This window comes from Mustela nivalis (genome assembly GCF_964662115.1).
Source record: "Mustela nivalis genome assembly, chromosome: 1".
In the NCBI taxonomy this organism is placed as follows: domain Eukaryota; kingdom Metazoa; phylum Chordata; class Mammalia; order Carnivora; family Mustelidae; genus Mustela; species Mustela nivalis.
The window spans coordinates 151,969,089-151,988,110 of NC_139020.1; the positions used below are offsets into that span (position 1 = coordinate 151,969,089).

At 37.4% G+C, this 19,022-nt stretch overlaps 1 long non-coding RNA gene across 1 annotated transcript; it reads right to left on the reverse strand.

Annotated features, from left to right (window-relative positions):
• Positions 1–493: 493 nt before the first annotated feature.
• On the reverse strand, positions 494–18,715 carry LOC309862618. The gene is made up of 3 exons (XR_014310611.1): positions 18,595–18,715; positions 2,894–3,003; positions 494–618 (listed from the first exon to the last, which is right to left on the reverse strand). It is a non-coding gene; the product is annotated as an uncharacterized lncRNA (long non-coding RNA).
• Positions 18,716–19,022: the final 307 nt, after the last annotated feature.

Below are 19,022 nucleotides of genomic sequence, written 5' to 3' on the forward strand. Positions count from 1 at the left end.
ATTTGATACTAAGTCCAGAAAAATATGCTAGAGGAGTGGATAGCTATAGATCTTTATCCCTTTTGATCACAGATATAAAAATCCTTCACAAATATATGCAAATCTATTTCAGCAATATGTAAATAGGAAAATGCATCGAGGTCAGGTCAAATTTATCCTAGGAATCCAAGTCATTTAAAGTCAAGTAATACAACTTACTACTTATACAAAATAAAGGAGAAAAAATATATTATCATCTCAATAAAGACAAGCATCACAAAATTTTAAATCCATTCATGGTAAAAATTTTGAGCTAATTAGCCATATGAGAGTTTTTATAGACTGAAAATCAACAAATGCTACAATTTTATTTTCTCCTGTCTCTGAAGAACTGATTGTTAGACATCTACTGGCACATAACTCATCATACAATCTTATGGCAGAAGAAGAAACAGTAGAGAGAGCTACATGCACAAACTTTCTGTAATTAAGAAAGATTCAAGAGTACCTGGGTGGCTTAGTCCATTAAGCATCTGCAGGAGTAAATTAGAACTCTGGAGTTTGATCCATGTTATCTGTGTCAAATTTCCATATTTCTGTCTCCCCTTGTGGCACACATTGAAGAGTAAGGAATGAAAACTAAAATAAAAAGAAGTTCAAGCAGTATATAGTCTCTTTCTTGCTTTCTCGTTCTCCATATATATAAAAAGGGAAGATTAAAAATTAGCTCATTCAAGCAAAAATAAACTATGGGACTATGTCAAAATAAAAAGCTTCTGTATAGCAAAGGAAAAAATCAATAAAACTAAGTCAACCTTTAGAATTGGAGAAGACATTTGCAAATGACATGTTGATAAAGGGTTAGTATCCAAAATATATAAAGAATTTATAAAACACATCATCCAAAACCTAAATAATCCAAGTAAAAAAATGGGCAGAAGACATGAACAGACATTTCTCCAAAGAAGACATCCAGATGGTCAACAGACACATGAAAAGATATTATCACTTACCATCAGGGATATGCAAATCAAAAATACAATGTGATATCACCTCACACCTGTCAGAATGGCTCAAATCAACAAGAAACAACAGGGGATGGCAAGGATGTGGAGAAAATGGGGAACCCTCTTACACTGTTAGTGGGAATGCAAACTAGTGTGGTCACTCTGGAAAACTGTATGGAGGTTTCTCAAAGTTGGAAGTAGAACTAGCTTGTGATCCAGGAATCACACTTCTGAGTATTTACCCAAAAAATACAAAGACATTAATTCAAAGGGACACATGCACTCCTATCTTTATAGCAGCATTATTTACAATAGTTCAGATATTTAAAAAGTCCCAGTGTCCATCCATTGATGAATAGATAAAGAAGACGTGATATATATATATGTACTGACTATATATGCTTGATATATATATATACACATTTGCATGTATATATATTGTGTGTGCATATATGTGTATGCATGTGTGTACATATATATCCATGTGTATATATACATATACATGTGTGTATGTGCATACACACATATGGATATATATCATGGAATATTATTCAGCCATAAAGAAGAATGAAACCTTGCAATTTGCTTTGATGTGGTTGGGGCTAGAGAGCATCATACTAAGTGAAATAAGTCAGAAAAAGACAAATACCATATGATCTCTCTCATATGTGGAATTTAGGAAACAAAACAAAGGGAAAAAAAGAGAGAAACAAACTGAGAAACAGAGTCAATTGTAGAGAGCAGACTGATGGTTACCAGAAAGGAGGTGGTTGTAGGGATGGGTTAAATAAGGGATCGGGATAGAGGAATGCTCTTCTCGTGATGAGCAATGGGTGCTCTTCGGAGGTGCTGAGTCACGTTATTACATACCAGAAATTAACACTGTATGTCAACTGGAATTAAAATTTTAAACAAGTAAAACAAAACGATTTTTTAAAAAAGCTCATTCACTTCCCTTTGTCTAGCTCATTCAGTAAAGAGAGAAATTGACACAACACAAAACTTCTTTGTGGTTTTACCTCTTAGCTGCCTCATGGAGCTTTATTTCTCACACCTCCATTCAGAGTTTTTAAAATGTATCTCTTTCTTTGTCTCTTGTATTTGTCGGCCTTGGAGTATTTTTAGCTAGAATTATTAACTAAAAAAAGCAGTGACAGATGTCTCACTAGGCATGCTGGGGTTAGGTTCAGACAGGAGAATACAGTGCAGTTCAATAATGCTCTTCCTTTGAGTACTTCTTGCTCAGCAAGAGATCCCTTAGACCTCCAGAGAATTCCTTCTCCAAATTCCAAATTTACTACAAGGAAAGCCAAGACACCTATATCACATAAAATGAAAATAAATTGCTGGGGACAATTTACCCCATAAATTCACATTTGTAGGTTTTGTTTCCTTTTCCCCCTTCTTAGAAAGGTAGCTGAGCGTATTGGAACGCTGCGGATGTTGGACCGTCAAAAAGCCAGCCTTTTATCCCAGCACTGCCTCTTGCAAGCCACAAGTCCTTTAATGTCTCTGAACATCAATTTTCTTTCCTATAACAAGGGATGGCAATACCCACCTCAGTAGTCATTAAGGGATTAAATGAAATCCTAATAAGAACTTGACACATAGAGAGCCATTGCTTATGTCATTAGAATTATTGTACTAATCGTCATTGCTATAGGAAATAAGAGTTGTCATTGCTAAGATTCACCTGTCTTTGGTAATAGCTAGGTTCATTAAAACAGGAATAATGCAGTAAGTTTATCTTTGAAATTAGGAGGGGGCTGATGGGTATTGAGTTTATATAGTTGTTTGAAAGCTTTGATGGCATAAGAATCTCTCAGGATACTTGGCAAAAATGCAGGTTCCCATGTTCCAGCTCTGCTCTGGAACTTGAAGGTCTGCACCATAGCAAGCAATCTTACCATTCTCTTGCAGGGCATTCCAGGAACAAATCAGGGGCAAATACTGATATGTTTCTATGATGGGGCATGCAGTCTGCATTTGTTATCTCATTTAGTCTTGAGGGTTCAAACTGAAAAAAAAAAAAAAAGAAGCTGCTACATATTAGATGTATTTAAATATATCCAAAACAGAGTGTGTGTTTCAAACCATTGCTTAACCTATGCATAGCAGGTGTGAGGCCTGCCGGGCCCTCAGCAGAGAGACACACATCAACTTACATTTGCTCAGTCAAGGTCTTCTTGAACCATCCCATCCCCCCGGGGCCTCATGGATGATTACCTAGGGGAGAGGGATGTACAGAGCAGGCTTGCCTAGCAGATGCCCTGTCTGCAGCCCTATACCTGCCTTAATGTACTGCTGTAATTGTTGGGACATTTACAATAATTTTTGAGCAAGGCGTTTCTCATCTTCTTTGACACTGAGTCCCACAAATATGTCCCACAATAAGGAAGTTTGGTCATACCAAGACCTTAAATCACTCTTAGGTAGCAAATGAAGTAAAAGTCTCAGATATGGATTTACTTGCCCCAAATCACACTGATCAAAGTGAAGAAAGCCAGGATTTAAATTCAAGTTAGTGTTTAGCCATGAGATCCTTATTTTGCAAATAACTGCTGAAGTCTTCTGGGAAAGGTCCTCATTCATGAGGCCTACAGGCAAGGGCCCCAGCGAAAGATCATTGTTAAGTCCTAGTGACATGTCTTGCAGCAAAGCAGACAGCAGCCCTGGGCCCTCCTTCCTGACTTACTCCTGCTCCAGTCCTCCTGCAGCAGCTTGAAGGCCGTTTCCCTGGACTGGTGGTGCAAGAGGGAGAAAGATAACCAACCGCATTCCTTCTTTTGCACCTGAATTTTCAACTTTAAAATGTTCACTAATTTTTGTCCTACTCATATTATAATTAAAGCAAAAACAACAACAGTAACAACAACAACAGCACAGACACACACAAATGCTTCCTTCCTTTTCCTATGTTCCATTTTCCTCTTTTGTTTTATATTCAAAGTGCAAACCATGCCAGGATAAACTCCATCTTTAGCTCCTCCCTTCATCTTCAATGGCATTTCCCAAGGGGGTTTTTAAAGTGAAGATGAAAAAGTAACACAGAGGGAATACCAAAAAAGAGGAAAGAAAGGCTAAGTGGTTAAGAACTGTTTTATGGTTTTCCTGGTGATCTGTATCTGAAACAAAAGCGTTTGGCTTTGTTTCATTTATAATAGAACTAAGCTAACTCAGTAACACCTGTAACTTCCAAGCCCCAAATATGTGTCCCCACAAAACAGAAGTACAGACCTGGTGTTAGGGAGACAATGAGAGGCTAAACATAGGAGGTAGTGCAGTGAGGAACAGGCCACAAGGTATTTGCAAGCAGGCAAAAACAGGTTTGTCTTCCAGAGGAAGCATTTGAGCATTGTGTCACTTGGGAGTAATTTTGAGCTTCTGTCAGTCTGGATTTCTTTGTTCCTGAAATGGCAATTGCACTGGATACATCAGAAGGCAGATGCTAGATTTAAATAAAAATGGATTGAGAGCAGACAGAAGAGGGTTAATTACCCTTCCTGGGAAATACCCATCTCATAGACGTGCCCCTGCTTCTTAGCTTGTTTCCATCAGAAGAGATGGTGGAAAGACAGACAGCAGAATGGAGGGATCACGCAGGGTTGAGAACAAAGCAAAGACCCACATAGCGGAGAAAATTAGTGGAACAAGAGAATTTGAGTTGGTCACCAAGTGAGGATAAGCCAGAGAAAGTAGGAAAAGCTAGAGGAGCAGCTGGCCAGGGAGATTCTAAGAGCCTGTATGTCTCTCTTGTAAGGAGAGATCAAGGGCCCAGGTTATTTGCCAAAGGGCCAGCTTTGCCTCATTCCCAGTTTCTGGTGCTTTGGAAATTTCTGCCAGTCCTTTGCAGTTGTATATAAACATTGTTTAATTATAAAGAAGTATGTAAAGGAGAAATAGAAACATCTCAGGGGAGAGTAGGACAGTCTTGACCTCTGATGACATTCTTTCTGGAGACATATTCCAAGAGAGTGCTTCCTAAACTGTAGTATGCCTCAGAATCCCATGGGGGAAATTTGTTAAAAATGACTGACACACACACATCTCCAGAGTTTCTGATTCAGTAGAACTGGGGTAGATCCTGAGAATTAATATTTCTAGTAGGTCCCCAGTAATGCTAATAGGGCTAGTCCGGGGACACTTTGAGAACCATTGCTTGAGGAAATTAGTTTAACTACAATTGGAAACAGTTATTAGGACCCAAAATTAACATACTGGTGGTTATGTCCTATCTGCCAGTGCCATCAAACTGCCATCAGAATTTACTGGACATGACTGGTCCCCAGAAATAAAGTCTGCATCTTCTAAATTGGAAATCTTTCTTTGTATGTCTTCAATGTTTGATTCCCCCCCCCACTTCAAAGGCCTACTTTGTTATACTTTCAGTAATAGTTGCTTACAGAAGAAAGGGGTAAAATCCTTACATGGGAATATAACCTTTTAAAAACCATTATAGGACCCAGCTGAGCCTCTGAAAGATGCATTAGGAGGCTAGCTGTGGAAGAGGCATTTTGAGGAAATCTCCCAGACTGCAATTTGCAGGTCCTTTTAACCACCTCCAGTGTCTCAAAGATCTCAGGCTTTCATTATTACAGATAAAATGATATTTCCAGGGTTTTCCCTTTGGTTGCCTAGAATTCCAACATGCCAACACATGAACCCCTGTTTATTTATTTTTTCTTATTTCTAACTCCTTGGAGCTATACTCAGAGTTTGCCCCAAGCAGTTAGTCTGCTGCAGATGTGTGAGAGCATGGTCAGGAGACCTTGACCATCTTCAAACCAAAAAATAGCAGTCATGTGAATAAAATCAAAGTGGAAGCAAATAACAAGACAGTGATACCCTGAGTCAAGCATTTAATCCTTTCTGGTATTTGCCTCTCAGCCCAGTAGGTAAAGACAGCAGGCTTATGTGGCAATGGCTTGCTTAAAGTCTGGAGTCATACAGGCATTAGGCTACATCAGAATAGATAACTAGAAAAAAACAAAAATCATGAGCACGCTTTTTGTGGTTCTACTAAACGGCAATTAAGTTTCAGCAGCAATTTAAGAAAAAAGACATTTGATTGAAGATGCCTACCCATGTGACCAATTTGTGAATGACTCACCAAGTAGCCTCCACCTGTTTTACTCCTGTGGGTTATAGCTATCCCTATTTAATGGCTTCAAAATGAAAACTAAAAATATTGGGGGGTGTCTGGGTGGCTCAGTTGTTAAGAATCTGCCTTCAGCTTGGGTCATAATCCCAGGGTCCTGGAACTGAGCCCCGCACCAGGCTCGCTACTCAGTGGGTAGTCTGCTTCTCCCTCTCCCTCTGCCCCTTTTTTGTGTGTGCACACTTTCTCTCTCTCTCTCAAATAAATAAAATAATTAATTAATTAAAAACATAAAAAATTAAAATATTGAAAATATTCATTCATTAACTTAATATAACATTAATAAATCCATTAAATCTTAACAGAAATTACACATTAAAAAATGACTACATTTTCCCAAACCAAAATGAATTTAGTGAGAAGAAAGCATAGTTTTACCTTTTATAAATATCTTTAATTTCTGACTTAATAGAAGACAACTGGATTCTCACAGTGCCTCTGCATGAAATGAATTTTGTGCCCTTTTGTTTTGGTTAAAGTAAGTGAAAAAATAAATTGGCCTCATACATACAGGCAGTTGGAAAAGGAAGGGTGATTTTTCAGATAAATATGGATATTCTTCTTTGAAACTACGCCTACTCTTCACAAGTGCTCATTTTGTAAATGTTAGTTAAAATGTAGAACCTGAATCCATATCAATGAAATTTTTCATACTGTTATATTAAAACTCATTGGTCTATCTTGCATATTAAATAGACATTTTACTCATGCATGGTTTCATAACCCAATACGCACGTACATACACACACACTCACACACACTCACAACTAGGTTATACCAAGGAAATGTTGAACAGAAAAAAGTGAAGCAGTATTAACAAACCAAAATTGACATGAGGCAAGTAGGAAAAAGGATCTGAAGAGAAATCATTCTTCTTCAATATTTAGGGTCTCAACAACATATCTTTTTTATCAATAAAGCAAAAACTGTGATAAAAATAGGGCAATTCCATGTCCCTCCCTCAGAAGTTGTTGGCAGATCAGAAAATAAAGGAAAAAAACCCATAAAGGTAGACGTAGAGGAAATTTGAAGACTAACATGAACAAGTCTTATTTCATTGATGCGGTAGGAATAAAAGAAGGATGAAGGAAAGAAAGAATCTTTGAATCTAGTAAATATAGAACATTAATTCTTAGCAAATATGCTCAGCAAGTACATGTTGATGTAAGAAAAGAGAGGGTTCAGAAACCACAGCCAAGAAAGAATTCTTGAGTTGTCTTTGGTGCAAAAAGATAGTTTTATTAAAACAAGGGGATAGGACCATTGGGCAGAAAGAGCTGCACTGGGGATGTGAGGAGTGGCCAATTATATACATTCAAGTTGGAAGGGGTTAGGGATAGCTAAGTTTCTAAGGAATTTTGAAAGCAAGGTTTCCAGAATCTTGAGGGGTCTAACTGATGTTGAGAAAAAATCATTTACTACTGTCTGATAAAACCTGAGTCATGAGACTCTTCAGATGTATATCAGTAGGTCATATGCTTGGGGGATGATTGCCAACATGTATCAAGGATACCAAGGATATAGATACAGGAAGTTTCCAAAGGAATATTTATATGTTAATGTAGACTTACAGGATCCTGGGGGTTGGATCCTGGGACTGGGCTAAAATTGCCTTTTGCTCTTAACAAAGTATTAGTATCCAGGCAAATGTGTTCCTAGAGGAAAGTCACTTTGCTTATTTCAAGGACTTGTGAATGGTCTGTAAGTAGGGAGGAAATTTTTGTTTCCCACATCACATGTGATACTGTATGATGTGATATTAACCTGCAAAGAAAAACTTCACAAGTTACAAAAATAAATCATAGATGCCGTTCTCCTGACTGTGATATAAAAATGAACAAACAGACACAAATAGTAGAGCTCCCAAGTATCTATCCAATGAACGTTTAAATTATTGTCCCTGTGTAGCAAGAAGTAATCAGAGGAAATATAACAGACAAACTGCATTAACCTTAATGTAAACCATCCCTGGAGAGTGAGGTGGAAAGTGTATGTTTGTTTCCAACCTCCTGCAAAATACAATTTATCTTTATAATAATAATTTTACAAAATCAAAAAATTGAACACAAAACACTGTATGTCTATTTCTATGAGTGGCAAATGACAAGCTTAATCAATTAAAATAAAGGTGGGGGGATTTTGATTCACTATATGCAAGGGTCCATCGAGTAGATTTAGTTGAGACTTGAATGAGTTCAAGTTTTTCAAGTGATGTCCTTAAAACCTGTGGTCTTTTTCAAATGTTGATTTGGTGCTTGTTGGGAAAAACTACAGCAAGCATTTCTAGATTTGCATCTTATTAGCTTAGCAATTGCAGGTAAAAGTGAATTTCCCTTTCTAATAATTTTAGCAAAAAATCTGGATAAGAATTTCATCCCTAATGTTGTAACTCCCTGCAGTAGCAAAGTAAAGTGTTTGTGGGAAGAGAGAGAATATGTCATTTCAATTGATGGCAAGAATACAATTGGTGATTTTTGAAAATGCTCATTTGGAAAGCTAGATTTTTGCCCTAGGAATAAGAGGAAAACTCCAAAATTTGAGTAAGCCCACAAAGAGAAAACAACAATGAAGCTTTAAATAAGCATTAAATAAGATTGAAATGAAATATGACATACATATTACAGGATGATAAAATATGAGATTATAAAGCTGTCAATTGTTGTCAAATTCATCTTGATTGAAATCCCCAGAGAATTTTTAAAGACTCCTGGCCAGGATATTTTAAAATTTATCTGCTCCCACCAGGGAAAAAAAAAAAAAAAAGTGAAGGAAAAGTGAAAAGGTTTATGAAATTATGAGAAGATCTTTGTAGGTATCAGAAAAAAAAAACACTCTAAAGAAATAATAATTAGTCCACCATAATATTAGCATGAGGATTTATAAATGAATGCCAGATTCAATGGAGAAAGACCTATGAATAATTAACTGGAGGTGATCTTTATGATGAATTTCACTTTAAATCACTGGAGTCCAAATAGACTCTTTAATAAATGAATGTGTTGATGTACTATTGATAACATTTTGGGGAAACAGCTTTCTTTTGTTCACCCTGCAAACTAGATTTCTCCATGTCAGCAGGTATTTTCTTGTTTGTACCTATTTCCATTCATTCGCAGATTACTTTATCTTCATAGTTCATATCTTTATCTTCATAATTCACAGATTACTTGATCTTCATAAAAATGATTAAAGACCAAAGAAAAGGGAAGAAGAAGTAAAATGAAAGAGAGAGGAGAGGGAATGCAGGAAGGCAGGGAGGGGAGCTCTGTCCTAGATGGGAATTAGGTTTCAGGGAGAGGTCACAGCTGGTCCAGCAGGTAAAGCATGATTAGCACTAAGCTCTGGAGAATTGAAGGAGTGGTATAGAACTTTGTGACTGTGTAGGGAGGAAGAAGTTAGAATAACTCTGAGGTACCTCAATTTCTTTCCTTTTTTATGATTTTCAAAGCTGAAGAGGCCAGATTTTAAAATTTAACATCCAAAATAAAATTTTTATCCAAGAAATTCTAGCAATTTTATATTCCCAAACTACAATTTTTATAATGCTTTAAATCTAAGAAGAGATTATGGTAGATAATCCTCTCTGGAGGAGATGAGTTTGGGGTGAGGGTGGGAAATAAATGAAATATATTTGCTTTTTGCCATTTAATTGACAACCACATAAGCAGGATTAACTTGAATTAGAAATATATCTCATTTCTACAAATCCCCAGTACTCATGTCCTTGCTCTCCTCCTTGGGTTGGTTCTCATTGGCTTTCACAGTTGTCTTGACTTTTTAAATGTCCTGTTCTCATAGACATTATTTTCTCAGAGCAGACGCCTGGAATTACAGTCATTGGTAACCATGAGGATGGGTTTTCTGGGACCAACCTCCAATTTGGTGGAGTCCTATTGAAATGCCAATCAAAGTTCTAAGCAGCAGGGGAAGAAGGCTTCCCCGGAGCATTCATATTCTGAAATGTAAATTATGGTTTGCCTTGACTTCCACTGCAATCTTTAAGATGTCCTCCTCCCTTTGTTCAGAAAACATTCTCAGTGCAGCTGGGAATGCTATTTCCAATTAACAGATAAATCTCCATGTAAGGAAAGTAAGCCTATTAACATTCTTAGAGTTGAGCTTGGAGGCTTTTTCTCATAGGCCATGTCAGCTTTGCACTATGTGGGAAGAATCATGGCTGGGGTGGAATATGATCGATTTTAAATGGAATAAAACTGGGGCACCTGGGTGGCTCAGTGGGTTAAGCATCTGCCTTTGGCTCATGATCTTGGGGTCATGATCTCAGGGTCCTGGGATAGAGTCCCGGCTCTCTGCTCAGCAGGGAGCCTGCTTCCCCCTCTCTCTGCCTGCCTCACCACCTACTTGTGATCTCTCTCTGTCTGTCTCAAATAAATAAATAAAAGATTTTTAAAAATAAAATGGAATAAAGTTTTACCAGGAAGTATGCTTATTAATAAGAGTTTAGGAATCATAACAAGCAACCCTTACCAGACTATTTAGGTTTGTGTACCACCATAATTAAAGAGCATTTTATAAATACAAATAGATGAAAATCTATTTTGTAATTCAAATGATCACTTTTAAATATTTATCTTCCTCTGGGAATGTTAGAAATAATGAGGAAAAATGACTTTTGAGGAAAATCAAAGTTATATGCACACACTCAGGTTCACACATACATGGACACACTGACGGCCTTTTTGTACCAACTGAACCTGTTTTCTCAGCTGTGCTAGAATTGAATTATTACCTTCAGCAAGTCACCCTCCTGTCTGTATACACATTTGCCCCTCATTTTGCCATCTCTTCCACTAAAAGTAGAGTGCCTTTCACCACCGCTTGATTTTGGCCAATAGGATATTCGCAGACTTGATGCAAGCAAAGGCGGTAAATGAATGCTGTGCTTAAAAGTGTGTAACAACTGGCTCTCCACTTCTTAAACAGCCTAAGTGCAGAGCCAATTGCTGAACAACCTAAGGAAAAAGTTTCTGATTTGGTACAGGTAATGATTTCCATGGTATAAATACTCCCACCACAGCCTATTTCAAGCTACCCGTGAGACACTGGTCTCATGTAGTATGTAGTAACAATGGCATTTTATGTAGTAACAAGAGTATTCTATAGGATGCCTACAGAAGGGAAGGAAACATTCTTCCTCCACCCTTCAAGCTCTTCCAGCGGGACTAGAATGAAATTGACAGGACAGATTAACAGGAGAAAAACCCAAAGATTTATTACATGAGTTCCAGTAATGAAATTGGGACTTAAAGAAATGACCAAGGCAGGCAGTTTTTTATACTTTTTAGAAAAAAGGACAATAAATCTGAGGAATTGATAGGACAAAGACAACTTAACTTGGTAAGCTTCAATTAGTAAGAAACTCTGAACAGAATTTGGGTTGGGGTAGTAAATTAATAAAAAGAAACAAGGGTTGTTTGAATACACTTCTGGGCTCTAAATTTCCCATCTCTGGTGATAAGGATGTCTCTTTACCTCTTGGTACAGGGAGGGCACTCTTCATGCCGAGTTTTATTTCCTGTTGTCAGGGGGACAGGGGTCTGAGTGTCCTTCCTGCACAGGCTGTCTCTTAAGTAACTTTTATTTAAAATAATCAGTATGCCAAAGTGGCCCATCTGGAGGCAGCCTGCCCTTGTATAATAGACCATACATGTATAATAGACCTAAATGACCTCAAGAAAATGTAAAAAATAATTAGAAAATAATTATTGGAAAATAATTTTATTATTATTATTAATATAACATTTTATTATTAATTAAAATGATTAGAAAATAATTTTTATTAGAAAATTATTATTAGAAAATAATTATATCTTATTGTTTCTAATAATAATTAGAAAATTTGTTTTATAAAACATATTATATTCAAAACTCATTTTATAAAAAATGAGTTTTGAATATCTGTCTTTGTTTTTAATATATTTAACTGTTTCTTTGTATAATTTAAGTTTTAATAATAGCTGTTTTTAACAAGCAGCTCACAAAAGGCTGAAAATGTAACAGTCAACTCTTATAAATAAGTGCAACCAGCTGAAGCACGCCCCTGCTTGGAATGAACTTTTCCCATTGGCCATTCCCTACTCCACCTTGTCATTGTTCTGAGAAGAAGGCACTCCAGCTAGCTCACTGGCTTAAGGGAAATAAAGACATGAAGCAGTGTCTCTCAGCTTATTCATGAGTCTGCAACCTGAAGCAGAACTGCCCTGCTAAGCTTTGCCAAAGCTTGAGCAGACCTACAAACACTGAGATCCTTGGACATGAATGATTGCTATTTCAAGCTACTGAGTTTGGAAGTAATTTGTTACATAGTATTAGTGTAGTAGTATGTGACTAATATATCAACTTTTTAGAGGGGAAAACAAACAGCATCACATTATTTTTATGATAAAATATTACTGATATATTTTGATATTGATATTGGCATATTATGATAAGAGCCAGTAAGTTATTAATCCTTATCTGAGCTAATTATTGTTATTTTTGTGCTTTCTGTGGAAAGTAATTTTAAACAATATAAAGATATATCCTGGATCACCTGGCTGGCTAGTTTATTACCAGGGATTATTGAATTACTTTAGTGATAGCATTTGCTTGAGATTTACAATTATTTTGATGCCAAGTAAATATTCATAGTAACAGCATTTAGCAATTCATGTATTGGTAAGCAAACCTGACATCAGTAAGGTATGTTTTGATGTCAACATGTCCCAAAGTCACCCCAGGTCTGGATCTATAATAATTACCAGTAATATAGATATACTTCTTTTCACAATAATAACTCACAATCAGAGAAGAGTTCTACAGATGAGACTGTGCTTAAGTTTTTAATAAAGTGAGACATTGATTTGACATCATGAAAATGCCAATGCAATAGAGCCAATGGAATTAATTTTATTTTAGTTGTTCAATGAAAAACAAAAGCCTAGAAGAGAATTTAGTATGCAACCATCTATATACACAGTGTAGTCATAGTGTGTGGGACAAGGTCGATTTCTCAATTGTTTAAAAAAAAGGCAGGGAGGAGAGGCAAAAAAAAAAAAAAAAAAAAAAAAAAAGGCCCATCAATTAGACCTAACAAGTATGTTGGCCTTAAAATCACACATAGATTAGCAAGCAGTTTCATACTCATATCACAACCAAAACATGTTCTGCCAGAAACATGTGGCTCCGTCTAACTTCCACAGCTCCCACTCTAATCTAAGTTGCCACCTGCTCCCAACCTGAGCACTAACTACTCTTTCTGCCCTTGTTTCTTCCATTCATTCTGCTAAAACAGAACTCAAATCAGGTCATTCGTCTGCTCAGAACCTACCAAGGCTTTCCCACCTCACTCAGAGAGCCTCCCAGTGTCTCAGGGATCCTTCTCACCTCCCTGCTCTCCTTTCTCTTTCTCCCCTTTCCTTTCTCTTTAACCCTTTGCTCACCCTAAGAGTACACAACCTCCAATCAGCCACCATGTGTTAGAATTGTGAGTGCTTGTGCCCTCGTGCCCCAAGTTTGCTTCCCACATTATTCTTACAGCTGATTCCTTATGTCCAGACTCCACTATGACTGTCTTCTTAGTGAGGCCTTCTCTCACCACCTTACTGGAAGTTGAACACCATGCCCTTTCTCTCATTACCTCTGCCAGTACAAAATAACTATTTGTTCTATTATACCAATTACTCTGTTTATGACCTCTTCACACCCACAAGAATAGAAGTTCCACGTGGGCAGGAATTTGGGTTGATTTGGTTCACTGTGGTATGTTCAGCACCCAGAACAGTGTCTGCACATGGTAGATGCTCCATAGTTACTGATTAGGTATTTGCTTATAAAGTTGTGAAGGTCAGATGGGGTCACCTATGTACAAGGCTTGGCATTGATCCTGTTTTATAGAAACCTCCCAACAACTGTTCATGATAATCATGATTTTCTTTTTCTTATTGCAAACCAAATGTAGGTGACAATGTGTAGAGGAGGGAAGAGTGATTTAAAACTTAAGAGACGGGCACATTTTTAAAAAGTGTTCTAAATAAATCTCTAACAGACTTGATGATTTTTCAAAACGATTTAGAAGCTCTGGACTTAGCATTATAAAATACCAAATTTCAAATTTGCTCAGATCTCTCTCCATTTCAGTTCTCAAGAGAAAGTAAATAAAGTGACAGATGAAACAAATGTGATGAAAGGCTTACATTCTTGGGTACTTCTCCTTATGTTCGAACTCAATAAAGAGCTGACTTGTCTCTGGAGCCTTTGCCAGCAAATAAACACACTTTTCCTTTGCTGGCTCTCCTTCCTGCCAGGCTCACTAACTATGCATTGTCTCAAGCTCTTCAGTACTTCTCTTCAAGGCACTGTCCCTCAATGAACTCACTCCTCACGTGTTTGTAGCTATCACCCATGCTCCGATTTTACCAACTTTCCCCTGGTTTTCCTCATTTCTCATTCTTCCAACACTTTTACATTCCTTGCTATTTCTCAGATCTCTTTATATCTAACTGTCATAACTCTGTTAGGAATGTGAAACGCTCTCACCAGGATGTCACTTGCCTAAGTGATTCCACTGACTTCACTCTTTTTTACTTTGTTGCCTTGGAATGTTTTACCAAAGATCTTAACTCTTTTTTTTTTCTTGCTTTCTCACAGTAATTACTTGGATCTTTTCTTTCCCTTTTCTACCTGCAGTTGCATTTACAACAAAGTATATTGAAAAGCATTAAGATATGTTTCCATTGTTTTCTGATTATTCATTAATACTATTATTATAAAATATTTCTATAATGTGAAGTATATTGAGAATAAATATCCAATATCCATACACCTATCACTCAGAATGAGAAATAAAACATTAGAAGATGTTGAAAAGTCCCTTGTCCACTCTTCTGCAATCACAGTCTCATTATCCACAAATAACAACAGGCCAACAGAGTTCATTTTTTATCTTTCCCAAGAATGACTTTTAAATGGAAAGGTATAAAATTTTGTTCATATTTGTTTCTTTAAACAATAACTACTATTTTTTTCATATTTTTCATTTCACGTAAATGTTGTCATGCTCTTTTTATTCCCAGCATCATGTTCAGAGGTTTGTCTGTGGTAACATACATACTTCTAGTTCATTCTTTTTCACTGTTGTATAATATTCTATCATTCAAATATACCATAATTAATTTTTAGAGTATGCAATAGATTATTTGTTCTTCTCTAACAACTGCTTAAATAATCTTTCCTAATTGTCAATTTAGTTAATCCCCTGCCCCACTCAAGAACATAAGTAGCTCTTCTTTGCCTATAATAGCACTAATTCTCCTACAGCTCTCATCCCCTAATAACATCTTCCAAATATACCACAGAAAACTAGCCAATTGAGTAATTTTTATTCTCCTTTATTCTTTTATCTACTTCTCTGTTGTTTCAAGCCTTTACATAATTTAGACCTGGTCCTTCTAATTTAATCTCTACCTTCTTCTCTTTCTTGCTTCTGCTTACATGCTTCTTACACTATTGGCAAATACTCTTTTTCATGAATACTCAGGAAAGTACCCACTCTATTCTAAAGTATTCATTGGACCTCCACTGGAAATGAGTGGGATGCAAAGACAGATAAAGCATGAAACATAGCCCCTTTAGAGAGTCAGATAATTATATGTCCAGAAAGAGAAAATGGCGGTTCAGCACAGTGACTATAACATTCAGATGTTATGTAAGGTGCTGTGGAAACACAGACGCAACTTCTTGCTTGCCTTTGAAAGAGAAGGAAGGCTTTTAGGGAGCAAATAATGGACCCATAATGAGATTTAAAAGATGAATAGCCAGTTGAGAAGGTGAGATGGGAAGCAAATGGAAGAGGAAGGAATCTGAACAAAATTTTTTGAACTACATCCATCACACTACACATGCACAACATGAATTGAGAAAGTTTTTTGTTTTGTTTTTACAGATTTTATTTATTTGTTTGACAGATAGAGAGAGAGGGAGAGCACAAGCAGGCAGAGAGACAGCCAGAGAGAGAGGGAGAAGCAGGCTCCTCACTGAGCAGGGAACCGAACGTGGGTCTGGATCCCAGGACCCTGGGATCATGACCTGAGCTGAAGGTAGACACTTAACCAACTGAACCCCCCAGGCAGTTTTAAAACTTGAGAGTTAGGGAGTGATCAAAGGATCAAATAGTTAATACATCTAAAGGGCTGTACTTCTTTTGTTCCCCACACCCAGTAAATACTTTCTGTTAGCCAAACAGTAGAAGGCCTTGAATGCTGGGCTTCAGTACTTGGATCAGGGCAACTATGAAAAGGGATTTAAATGAGGAAATAACATGGTAAGCTTTGCTCTTTAGAGGGAACACTCTGAAGGTATTGTGAATGGATAAGACAAGAGAGAAGAGCATGAGTCAGGAGGAAACCAAAGTTGCCACTGAGAGACAACTAGGCCAGGGGAGAAGTGGTTGCAGTGAAGTTGAGGAGGAGGTGGGTTCAACAGCCACTGAATGTGGGAACTGAGGGAGAAGAAGGAAGACCCATGAAGAAAGTAGAATGAAGAAGTTCTCCTTAAGAAACAGAGTATTTCTTGTTTTTTCCTCACTGAACCATCTAATAATAACTTAAAGCATGGTTTTCAATGCAGTGTGTCCAAAAATGTGTCTGATGATGACTGAGACTAGGAAACAATGTTCTCTAGTAAGATATATTATGACATATGGGATTAATGGATCATGTTTGTTAAAAGCAATTAGAACAGTGTTAAATGACCAGACTGAGCATGGTTTTTGGTACTTAAAGAAAAAAACAGGTATTAATTTACAAAAACAAAAACACGCTTCAGAGAATGACTCTTAGATTGAGACTTACAGCCACTTGTTTTATGATTGAGAAAATTTTGTCTCCAGAGTAGTATATTAATTGTGGCTGTCAGATTCATGTTCTTTAATTGTTCTGTGAGATGAATGTAATATTATAAAATGTTAATATCATAATGAAGCTTAAAATACAATCAGAAATACATTATAGCAGCTTCCTAACATAGAGACCAAAATTTAACTAGCTATTTTAATTCAATAGTCATTAAATAAACTTTCTTTGTCATCTTCTATGTTTATCAGAGATCAGGAGGTGTTTTAGGAAGTGGAGAAACAAGAATAAAGAACAAAAATGCTGCCTTGGATTAAGCCACAGTTAGCCCAGTACAAATAGACAATTACAATAGAGAAAACCCCAAATGTAGCAAAAGCATGCATAAGACACAAGGATAGTCTGTTGAAGGTTTGAGATCCAGGGAAGGATGGGTAAGCATTGCAGGGTTTTAAAACAGAAATGGGAAAGATCTGAGATATGTTTCTAAAGCATCTCTTTGGTTGCAATGTGGGGAATGGATTGAATAAAACCAACATGAGAGGCAGGGGAATATGATTCTTGATTGTTGGACTGGCCAGTTGAGAAAGAATTCATACCTTAACTAAGGCATGAGGTAAAATACAGGGGTTGGGGGAAGGAGATGGTGGCCAAAGGAGTTTTGGAGCAGAGCAAAAAAATCATGAAATTGGTAGTCTGTTGAACAAGTGGTGACGTAGGTATACGGTGTCTATCTAACACTAAATGGATAGACTGCTACATCTCAGCAGAGGTGACATGGCACGGTGGGCAAGGGCACATTTTGCCACAACTTGAATCCTGGAATCACCACTTACTTAGCTGCGTGTTCATGGACTTGTTTGTTTACACAAGCCCCTTATTTTTCAAATCACAACAATCATCAGAGTCCTTCATCTCTAGAGTAAATAAAACCAGCCAAACTGTACAGTTACCATCTTGAGACGTAACCTCTCTACTACCTACTTCATTGAGTTATTGTGAAGATATAATGGATTAAAATATAAAAGTGTTTAAAATAGTGTCTGACACATAGGAAACACAATGGGAGTGTTGGCAATCGTTATCTTATTCCAACATCCAGGTGCATGTTCTGGTAGCATCACAATGCCCTTCTGAGAATTTCCAGAGGATGTCTTATATCTCTTCTGCATCCTGAAAGTAGATGATGCTTTCCTGCCAGAAGGAGAGTGTCACACACAGGGAGAGGCTGGCACTCTGCATGGCTCTCAACACCCCAACCTTGCTCCCACTCACCAGAACTTCCTCCTCCTTTTTAATTAAGGCCTTGCTCAACATCATTCAGAAAAGTCCCTCATGCCTAATCTGTGACTCATAGTCCAACCATTTGAACAGTACAAATGTTTCCTCTGCAGGAAGGAGCAGATGCTGTGGTGGAAAACAAGGAGGGGAGAAATAAAGCAGAGAGCCTCATAAATGCGGAGGAAGTTGAGGCTTAAAGAAATCACAAGTTTTCATAGACATGTTAGCTTATACAAGCTTCTTATTTTTCATAACACAGCAATCATCAGAGACCTTTGTCTCTAAAGAAAATAAATCCAGCCACGGTCACATCAGTTACCATTCTGGGAGCGTTGATCTGCCATTGGATGCTGCACCAGGTGGGAAAGTCTTCTCTCCAGGTAGCAATAAAAGAGTTATCAACTCACTCTGGTACTCCTCTGGGACCCAAAAAGAAAAAAAAGAATAATCTAAGTCTGCCACCTTTCCTCAGTGGGTTGTCATGGCAACAGGATATAGCAACTGTTTTCAGGATTCTAAGACCTTGGCAATTCTCACGCATTTCTCTGCCTCAGCTTCTATGTATGCATAGACATATGGATACCAGAAATGGTGCCAGAATTTAGAAAAGGATTTGAAATTCGTGCCAGAATTCCTCCGGGTTACACAAGACCTCAGCTGACCTCACAGAGTTTGGCTTGCTCTGCACCTCCATGGATAGCACGACCCATCCAGGTCCATTGCCTTCTGAGGCCCAGTTGCTCCAGC